This window comes from Melopsittacus undulatus, chromosome 6 (genome assembly GCF_012275295.1).
Source record: "Melopsittacus undulatus isolate bMelUnd1 chromosome 6, bMelUnd1.mat.Z, whole genome shotgun sequence".
Classification (NCBI taxonomy): Eukaryota; Metazoa; Chordata; class Aves; order Psittaciformes; family Psittaculidae; genus Melopsittacus; species Melopsittacus undulatus.
Genome location: NC_047532.1, coordinates 73,600,414 through 73,610,916, shown reverse-complemented (window position 1 = coordinate 73,610,916; position 10,503 = coordinate 73,600,414).

Here is a 10,503-nt window from a genome sequence, read left to right as displayed (position 1 = left end):
GATGGAAGAAGGCTAGCAGCCTAATTGCTCTAAACAAGAGACCACTGTGCACTTCTGGACATCTTTCTTATCTCTGTCTGTACCTCCCCTCATTCTTCTGGATCCTATCTGAGAACAGGGTTGAAGCAGTGAAGTTGCTTCAAGGAAATAAAAGATCTGTGCCAGTGAGCTGATGATCGTGGGTCTACGTGAGGTGTAGACTTTAATGGTGTTATCTACTCATGTGTATGTTGATCTGTGTGAGGTGACCAGCAGAGCACTGGCCCATCCTCTAGTTATGTCAAGATTGATGCCCAGAACTAAAATCTTACTTTCTGAGCCTGCAGCATGTGCTGTGTGACTACATATTGCTTAAAGGGAGAGGAGGATAGTCCTGATTTGGAAACCTCAAAGGCCAGTTGGAGATCTTTAATCGTCTCTTGGAATTAAGCTGTGTTTAAACCCTATGCTGTGAGATTGATCTGAAGATTTGTAGCGTTTCAGCTGGATGAGCAGCCTGCTCTCCTGCTGTGAGCCCCAAGCACTGCTCTTTGCTTCCCACCAGGTTGTGCTGGTCCTGCAGACACTGCCTCTCCAGCGCAGCCACCCTTGAGACCTTCAGCACCCATCAGGGCCATGCTGGCTTGACCTTCACTGGCCATGTCTCATGATAGGCTTATCCAGACCCTTCATCCCAAGCTGTGTTCTGCTCACTCTTCATTGTGCATGATGTGATGTCAAGCAGGGACTGAGACAGATGTGGGATTTTCTCTGCCTGGACAAACCAGGACGGGAAACACGTGGATGTCGTTTTCCACACTGTCCCCAAGGAGTAACATTTCACCAATAACTTTCAGCAAGAGACAACTGTGGATTTTCTGCAGTGATCCTCAGTGCTATTTTCCCACTGGGATCTGCTCACTAACAGTGATAGATGGGAGAAGGGGGGCAGCAGGCTCAGCACACAGATAATTAATACTCTCCCCAAAATGTTGCACCTGGACTTGGGAAAAAAAAGCTCCTTCCCAACATTTCATGTCTACAAAAGAGCTGTAAGGGCTCTTCCTTCATCCGGAGCCTACCATTCAGATGCGCTCTGTGCGCAGGACTCTTCAGCTATTCCTTTTGATGCGGCAGCCAGGAGAGGGAGCTCGGCATCCTGGTCCCAGCCTCCTCTCGCCGAGCATCGCTGAAGACAATGCTGACGATTCTTTTGTTCAACAAATAAAAGAAGTGGCCCACGAGGGAACCGTGTCGGCAGCTGCTTCATCGGGGCCTGGGGGAATTGCGGAAAATCGATGCTTGCCAAAGGCAGAATGGACAGGACCGGTGGAAGAAAACAAAAGTTCCTATCAGGCTGCTGAGAGATGGTTGCATGCAGAGGACCTGGTCTTGGAGAACTGGGGTGTCTTCAGTCCCCACAGCCATCAGCAGGAACATTGAGCTCTCAGTATTTCTCAGGACCAGGAGCGAGAGGAAAGTGTGAGGCTGAACTTGGGACATTGAGCATTTATCTCCAAAACCCAGAGGAATTTTACCTCTTGGTAAAAATTCTATGTTCCCTTCCCAGTGCACCAGGGACTCACAGCCCTCATCAAATTGGATGTTCAGTGATTTTTATATTTCAGTGCTTAAGCAGAGGGAGAGTCACCTAGCTTGAGGTGTCAGAAAGCGAACGTTCCAGGCATCTGAATGGAAATGGGTTCCCAAATGTACTGAGCACTGGTGGAAGGAAGGCACTTGAAAAATGAATAATTATTCAGTGCCAGCCTGCCACAAAGGCCAGGAATTCAGTAAGATTTGAAGGAAGACATTCATATACATAAAAAGAGCCCTGTGCTCCTAGCACAAAACTTGCTGAGTTTAATAGTGTCAGTTTAAGCAGCTCTGATTAGCAGCACTGTGATTCCTGCATTTATTGCTAGTCCTATTTCATCATTTCCTTTTGATGTTGAAGATCCTGGGAAAAGCAAATTGTGGACTTGACTTGGCCAACCTGTTGGTGAATTAAAGATATCACCTCAAGGATATTAGAGATGCTCCTCAGGGCTCTTTCTGAAGGCCTCAGAAATGCATAACAGGCCAGTTTCAATCCAGGTAGAACTGTCGTGGTGCCCCAACCTGAGATGCTGGCTCATCAGCAGCTGCTGGTCTGTGGGATACCCTTCCTTTCACAATGCAGGGGATTGTTGCTCTTGGAAATTATTGTATTTCTGCATCACCTCTCTCATGTTCATTGTAACCCCTCTGCCAGCTGACTTACACTTGTAGGCACAGTGAAGGGAATGCTCCATGTTAAGGAACCTGGGAGGAAGAGTGTGACTCCTTGGTGATGGACTTATTCATGGACCATGTCTCCTTAGCCATTCCCAGGGTGGCTGTAACCACACAGTACAGGCTGATCCATGTCCCATTAATCACCCATCTACTGCACAATTTGTCTTTTAGGGAGTGCTGACGGATGTATTTCAGACACAAGTCATAGTTGCTAGCTTGGAGGAACAAAACTGTCCAACCTTTTCGCTCACCCCAACTGCCATAGTCTCACTGGGGTCAGTGGTGCCTTAAATCACTCAGTGATCATCAAAGCTGATGAATCTCTCTCTGTTTCCTTCCAGATCCTGTCTGGATAAAGACAGTTCCTGGAAGGAAACCACAGCCTGTTTTATCCTGACATTCATATCATTCATATCCTAAATATCCTTAGGCTAAATTGAAAAAAAAGTTATTTGAGAGTGCCAGATGGGCTATGGAGACGCCTTAACAATACCTGCCATTAAAATATCTAGCTATTAGATGATTCCTGGCACACAGCAGGCTGGAACTTGAGCCTAAGCTGAAGATCCCTGCAACATCAAGCCCTGCCTAAGCCAATTGATAGTGATAATAAAGGTGGCAAGCCTTGGTGGTGGGGAGAGACAGCCCTTGAGAAAGCTCCTGGTTTGGATGGTGACTGGAAGTCTTGGGTCTGTTTTTAAATGGCTGTCTGTAAATACCCTCTGCAGAATGAGAACATCGCCTGCTCACCTCCCAGCAGGCAAAACCCAGGATGTCACTCTCCTGGCAAACACTGGCTGGCACAGCTGGCATTTCTCCATCAGTATCCTCAGTCAAAATGGCACTTCAGCCAATGCTGAGAGCAATTCTGACTACAAATGCATTGCTCTACCTGCATGGAACTCACTGACAGGAAAAATGAGCACTGAAGATCACCTTCACCTGCTGCCCAATCCTGGAGGAGAAGCAATGCCTTGAAGGCCAAGCAGACAGGCATCTGCTGCTTACCAGCAACCCAGCTGAGGGTGTGCTCATCCCTCTCAGTTTATACAGCAAACCCACTGTATTTTGTGGTTTTGCTGCAGCTCTTCCTTTGGGTGGTCCCTACTGCTGCCCTTAAAAGTTGCTCAGTGCTGTGACATCTGATAGTGCTTTTTGGGCGATTCCTTCCACCTAGGACCCCTCCTAGCCCTAAGAAGATGGAGCCTCTTCACTGAGATCCTTTTGCAGGACATGTCTTCCATGAATGCCTCATTCAGGCTTCAGTAAAGTGGATAAAGGAATCTTGAACAAGTAACTTCGAGATATTAGGCTCTTGGAGGATGGACCTCGTGGTTCCTAATGCGTGCTATATACTTCTGAACTGCAAACATTGGTGAATAACACCTGATCATGTCCCTGACATTCACCTCTTTTTCTGTGCTTGAGGAACACTTCTACCTGGGGAGCAATTTTCTTGCTCATCTCCTGTACTCAGTCTCATCAGCAGGTCCATCATGAATATACAAAATGGGGGTTTCATCACATGGCACATGACTGACTCCTGCTTGGAAGGATGTTCTGGCTGCCTGTTGCCTGTTCAAATAGAAAGTACATTCTCTAAGACTGTTCACACATTCAGATTTGTTTCCTACAAACATTTGTCCTTGAAATCCAATGGTTTGGACTGCTGAAGAAAGCAGACATAAAAGAAACATGGGCATTCATAATTGAAAGGGAAAATCCTTAGCTTTGTTGAATCCCCTACTGGAGGTGGTAATTAGAGCCTGCTGGATCCTGGATGGAGACACCAGCCTCTTTCTGCCTGGCTCATTTCAGACCAGAGAGCAGCAGGTATTTGCCATGTCAAGCCAGGATTACACCCGAAGCCTTGAAGCAAAAGTTGCCCAAATCCAGCTCCCCTGTCCTGCAGCCAGCTTGGCCCCAGAACTTTTAGAAGCTGAAAGGCTGAATGAAAGCATCAAGTACTAAGACAGTTTGCAGGAATATCAACCAGAAGTAAAAAAAACCCACAAAACCCCAACTGTACCAAGACCAGCACTGGGCAGAGACAGCTCCAGATTTTGTAGCTTCCAGACAAAGTCAGCAGCAACCATCAGAATCTGTGTTTCAAGTCCAACCTTCTGCTTTTATCTATATTTTAAACCCCACACAAGGTATACAAGGCGAATGTTGCTGTTACAGTCAGAGAAGCCTAAATAATGGATGAAGAACAAAGGCTGCAGAGGGGGGGTGGTAAGAAAAAAAGAGGAAAAGAAAAAAGGAGGAAAAGAAAAGCTTGAGGGGAAGAGAAGGGGAAAAAAAAGGCAAGAGAAAAAGAAAAGAAAGAGACCTCCAAAATGAGAAGAGGCTGACACCTATGCCGAGGTGGGAGCTGGGGCTGACAGGGGGAGCATTTCTATGTCCATTGCTGTAGTGAGGCACACTAAGAACCGCTGCTGGAGCAGTTGCCATTTGCTACTCCCCAGCTAGAGTCAAAATGTGCTGCTTTTGCCCATACCTGAGCTCTTCCAGAGGGCACAAGGAAGGTATTCTACAAGTATTTTCCATAGGAAGAAGCCAGGAGAAGTGTGAAGTTGGGCAAGGAAGGAGGAGGTGTCCCCATTTGGGCTGCACCGTACATGAAGGTGCTGAAATATTATCAGGATCGGGTCTTCTTGCACTGAGGTGGGGGTTTGAGGGAAAGGTTGATCCTTCATAGAAGCACAGATGGAGAACTGCCCAGGCCCCCACCCTCTTCCAAGCAAGGATGAGGACAGGAACCCTTGTTCTGCAGTGGTCTGAGGATGCTTTTTGCCTTGCCTTGCCTTCTCTCATTACCCATATCTTTTGAGGTTCATGATTAAGACAGATAAACTAGCATTGCACATGCTGGACCCAGGAGTATCTCTGTGATAAGGGGAAGTGCCAGAGCTTACTCAACAGGCTTAGAACACAGTTGGCATATCCACAAATCTGCATTGGCCACCTCTGGGACAGCCTCCATGACCATGGAGTCTCTATCCCCAGCTGGGCTCAGGCTTGGTGGTGGGAACTGTAGTCACAGTATATGACATGATGGAGACACATCTCTCAGGGTATGTCCCCCCCAGAGCTGGAATGGGGACAGAAGGGGAATAGAAGGGAGATTTCAGGAGGCTGCTTTCACCCTCAAACTGCCTGTGACCAGCAGGTACCCTGATATGAGACATGCTGCAGTACATAAATCCAGCAGCTCAAAGCCCCCAGCACACCCCATGCCCACCTCTCTTTCCCTGGCAGATATCCTGAAGATCTCCTTTTACTCACAGGAAGTGTTCAAAGCTAATGAATTAAGGCCATGCAGGGAAATGTCCATCTAATGAGGATTTTAGCAAAGGGAACCCATAAAGGCAGAAGATCATTGTATGGAAGCTTTTGCTGGATGCTTTATTATCTCCATAGAAAGTTAATAGGCAGTGAGTGGGATTTTGCGGTGGGACTTGGACCACTGGGAGGTATTTCTTTTGGCAACATTTAGCTTTACCTGGATCTCTCCAAGGGGATTAGCATCTATTGCCATGATAACCTACAGCAGGGTTTAGACTCCGGAACAGGAGAATTTTTAGTGAGTTAAGTGTTTGGAGTGGCTTGAAGGAGGCCACCTCCCTGCCTCCCTCTCCAGCTCTCAGAGGGAGCCTGGCTCCAGCCCATAGGAGCTAAGAGCCTTACAAAGCAGAATGAAGCCATCAAGGTTTGGCGTGGAGGCAAGCTGCATTTCCACTCCCTGCAAAGTGCACAGTCACTTGTGCACAACTTCCCCCCGTTCCATCTAAGTGGATTCTCTGTATCTGCACTCGCTTTTCAGGTGATTGCTCGTTTCAAGGACTGGGAGGGTGTACTGGAAGCAGAAAGCAGGTCCTGGACAATCAACCTGAGTCCTCTCTCCTCCACTCACCTTTCTTTAGGAAGATGCCAAGGAACAGGTTTTTCTATCCTCTCTTATCTATTCAAATCCTCTATACTGGTGGCTGTAGTTTATAACATCCAAGTGACCACCCAACTCCTGGCTGACAGGTGAGCACAATACACTGTGACCTGTCCCTTCTTTGCAAGGAGCAGCTCCAGCTCAGCAAACAAAGGAGCCAGAACTCCGTGGACACCAGCCCCTTGACCTGCTCCTGCCTGCAAACAAGGCAGGTGGAGTTGATCACACAATCCCAGAGTGGTTTGGGTTGGAAAGGACCTTGAAGCTCATCCAGCTCCAACCCCTGCCATGGGCAGGGACACCTTCCACTGCAGCAGCTGCTCCAAGCCCCTGTGTCCAACCTGGCTTGAACACTGCCAGGGATGGGGCAGCCACAGCTTCTCTGGGCACCCTGTGCCAGCGCCTCCGCACCCTCACAGGGAAGAGTTTCTGCCTAACAGCTCATCTCAACCTCCCCTCTGGCATATAATGTTCTTGTGTTATCTTGGGGAGTACTGCAGTGGACCCTCTGAATCAGCCAAGAGCTGAACTGAAGATGGGAAGGAGGGTGGTAAAAAACATCTGAAGCAGAGCTAAGCAGAGTTTTTCACAGGCGTCTAAAGACATCTGCTCATATCACACAGACAAACATGGTAACACCAAAGGGTCATCATTTTCCAGCTATCTTATCTATATTTATGGTCTTTCAGAAGTGTCTTTTCACTGTGAGTCTACCTGGTATGAAGATACAGTGCCATGCACAAGGGACTTTGTCTTGCAGGAAGCATGTGAAGGCTGATGTGACAAAGGGAGCATAAATAAGGGATCTAGAGAGGCTCTTGTCTGAGAATAACTGGAATCATGACTAGTTCAATGCTGAGATCTCACCACTGGGACCCACCTGCCCATTTTTCTGCGGGTTGTTAGTCCCAGAAGCTTTGGTGCTCAGGCTTCTCTGGACACTCAAACTAGCTGTTCTTGGGCACTGCAAGGCAGATGATGATAGCTATGAACACCTCCTACAGGGATTTCTTGCAGTTAGCAGCTGTTCTGAATTGCTGCTTTGGGTATTAACACACCAGCAATAGTAGAAGTGATAATTTGTTTAGGTTTGCTCCTATAACATCTGCAGTTTCATAAAGCATAGAATCATAGAATAGTTAGGGTTGGAAAGGACCTTAAGATCATCTAGTTCCAACCCCCTGCCATGGGCAGGGAAACCTCCCACTAAACCATATCACCCAAGGATGACATGGATATCTGAGGTCAGCTGTTGGTGACAAGATCAAATGGCATAAGAAGTGCGGAAGGTGGGCATTACAGTGGAATAGAAACACCAGCAGACACTCTAGTGGCCCTACAGGCAAGTTCATCGCACAGTCTGTGATGGGTGTCTCTTGCAGATGTTCTTGCCTGTGCAGAGGAGGCCTCATCTCATGGTGTAGACCCAAACCTTTACTAATCAAGTGTTTTTCTGGGCAGCAGAAAGAGCAGGGAAAGAGCAAGGCTGGCAAAAATTGTAGGCATGAAAGTTGGTCTAGAAGGGCATTGATCCATCAGTTAAGGGAGAGAGATGTTCCCTCATTCATGAGTAGATACTAAGGTATGTCGATACGATACATTAGTAATAAATGGTGGGAGAATGGGAAGAAACAGCATGGCCAAAGGGGATCCTCAGGTAAAAGTTCAAAGTGCCTCTTCTGTCAGGGCTCTTTCAATAAGCTTCTTTAACAGGGCTTGAAGAAAGGTCTGTCTGCAGCATATAAGCCTCACTGCGGACTGCAGCAGCCACCACAGCAAGCGCAGTGCAGGCTGGGAGGGTATTTCTGTGTCACCAGCCATATTCAGTCCTTTTTAACACCACTTCTTGCTGAGGAGCCACAGCTCAAACACTGACAAGTCTGCAACTGCAGACCTGGGTGTGCCAGGGCAGCAGTGTCAGCCTTGAAAAGGTCTCACCTCCAGGGTCAAGAGATGAGATGCTCCTCCACCACTTCATAGCAGGCTCCAGGTGCTCCAAGCCATGAAATTTATGGAGAGTAAGTGTGAAGGAGGCTCCTTTAGGGCTCTTCTAACCCCACATTACCTCCTTTCCTGCTCTCTAGCTGGGAGCATGGCATGCTTTACTGCATTACTTTTTGCTCCCAGGAAACAAACATGGCAAAGGATTCAGGACCTTGGGAACCTGCAGCAGGGGAAGGATGAGGCTTTCAGCTGAGCAAACAGGCATGCGCAAGGGAGGCTACCATGCTGCGAACAGCTCCCTTATGAACCCAGGAAATTATCCCCACTCCTTCTCAATGTCTGGACTCCATCCCCTCATAAGTCTGTGCCATATGTCTCTGAGGGGACCAAGTCCCTCACAGGAGGACAGACACACACATGTCTTGTATTCACTCTCCTTCACAACTTCCCTGGGTGCCAGCTCATCTCTTCTTGCACAGGGGAAAGGTGTAAAACCCTGAAAATTAATGTTGCTTCATTGTGTCAGCAGAACGAAGGATGCATCCAGAGTGGGACTTCTCAGAGCCAGACACAGTGGACTTTGGCATCACCTCTGAATGCACAACATAGGAGAGAAGCAAGAGTGGTGGTGGCATGGGATGTATCTCAGGGCTGGGAAGGGAGGGATGATTCCTATCTGAACATACAGCAGGACCAGGTCACAAACCGGGGAGTGAGCAAAGTCCCATGGAGGTGCTACACATGGAAGGAGCTGTGGGGCCTGAGTCTTTGCAGCACCAGTGATTGCCCCCTGGAGGCTTTAAGGTCTCTCAAAGACAAGTCTAGATATGATGTTCTCTGTTAGAGCAAATAGGTCACTATGAGGACGTGCAAGCATTTGCAGGAGTAAAGCCCACTGTGGGGCTCACTGCTGCTTCATCTGCATCCCCGTGGGCTTTCCACTTGCATGGCCCAATGTGCAGAGGGATCAATGCAAGGGGCATTCACCCAGCCACCCGGAGAGGACCTTGTGGTTTTGGCCCCTCTCCAGGCAGGGAGGTAGAGCATCCCATTCTAACTCAGTGGCGAGCACACAGAGCAAAGCACCATTAACAAATCATGGCTGCAAGCAGCTACATGACCATTTGTTGGGAGGCGCTGGATCAGGTGAGAGTAAAACCCAGTGAATTTGACCAGGAATGAGAAGGAGAATAGAGCCCATCTGGCCTGCAGAAGGCTGGTAGAGTCAAGTGTCACTGAAGGCATTGATGTGACATTTTCCTTCACTAAAAACCCCAAAATTGAACTGAAGGCAGAGGTAGGAGCAGAGGAGATGGCCTCAAGCCCCTGCTTAGGTTCAAGTTCCTCGTGCAAGTTCAGTGTGCAGCTTCCCATGAATCACTGAAGTGCTGTATTACTCACTCAGGGGCATCTGGTTCTCAAACAGACCCCAAATCCTGAAACACAGGAGGTGTTGTTTCAGGCTCTCTGCAGACCTGGCTTTGAGGTCTTCTTGGTAAACACTTCACCTAGAATCTTACAGTTGGGAACAATGAAGCTGAGCTATTGGGTTATCTCTGCACTTCCAGGATTTCCACAGGCAGAGGCCACAGTGCCTAAGCTTTAATTGAACCTTTGCTCTCGGCAAGGCCCTGCAGAGGGAGACTTAAGGTTCCCTTAATTTAACCAAAATATCCTGTAGCCCATTTAACAGCACATTATGAACTTTTATCATCAATAATTAACACTCTGAAGCATGTGGCTGGCTCAGTTAGTGTCTTGCAACAGCCAGGAATTCACAAAGGGGATGCAGAGCCATCATGGCAAGAAGCAGGCACTTCCCCCAGCAAGAGGAGCACTTAATGCAGCTGGGTCTGGTGCTTAACAGCACCCTGTTAGCCAGGAGCAAGGGGAAGTGATGTCTGAGCTGGGTACGGGGTCCACCAAGGGTGGCAGAAGGTCAAGAACCTTTGGCCAGGCCTTGGGGGTCAGTGCATTACAGGGGTAAGCCCATAACTGTGCCCAAGTCCCCAAGGCCAGTGCAGCACCATGCTGGTTACCGTGTTTTCTGATGGAACACCAGCTCTTGAGGGAAACGCTCTGCAGTTCCTAAAGCTCCTGGCAACTGCTGCAAGTAGTTCAGGCTGGAGGTCTGTGTCCAGACACAGGGATCCTGCTCAGCCCAGGGGTCCCAGGGGGTTTGGCTGCAGCACTAGGTGCAAAGGGACTCCCAGGGGCTTGGCTTTGGCAATGTCGGGACCGCCTGGAATGATGGCCTTGATTTCAAGGAATCTGAGAGTAAATTTGACCCTGGGCTCAAAGCTTCCTGAGGGAGACATGTATCTCATAAGCTGGTATCATGAATAAACTGACCACTT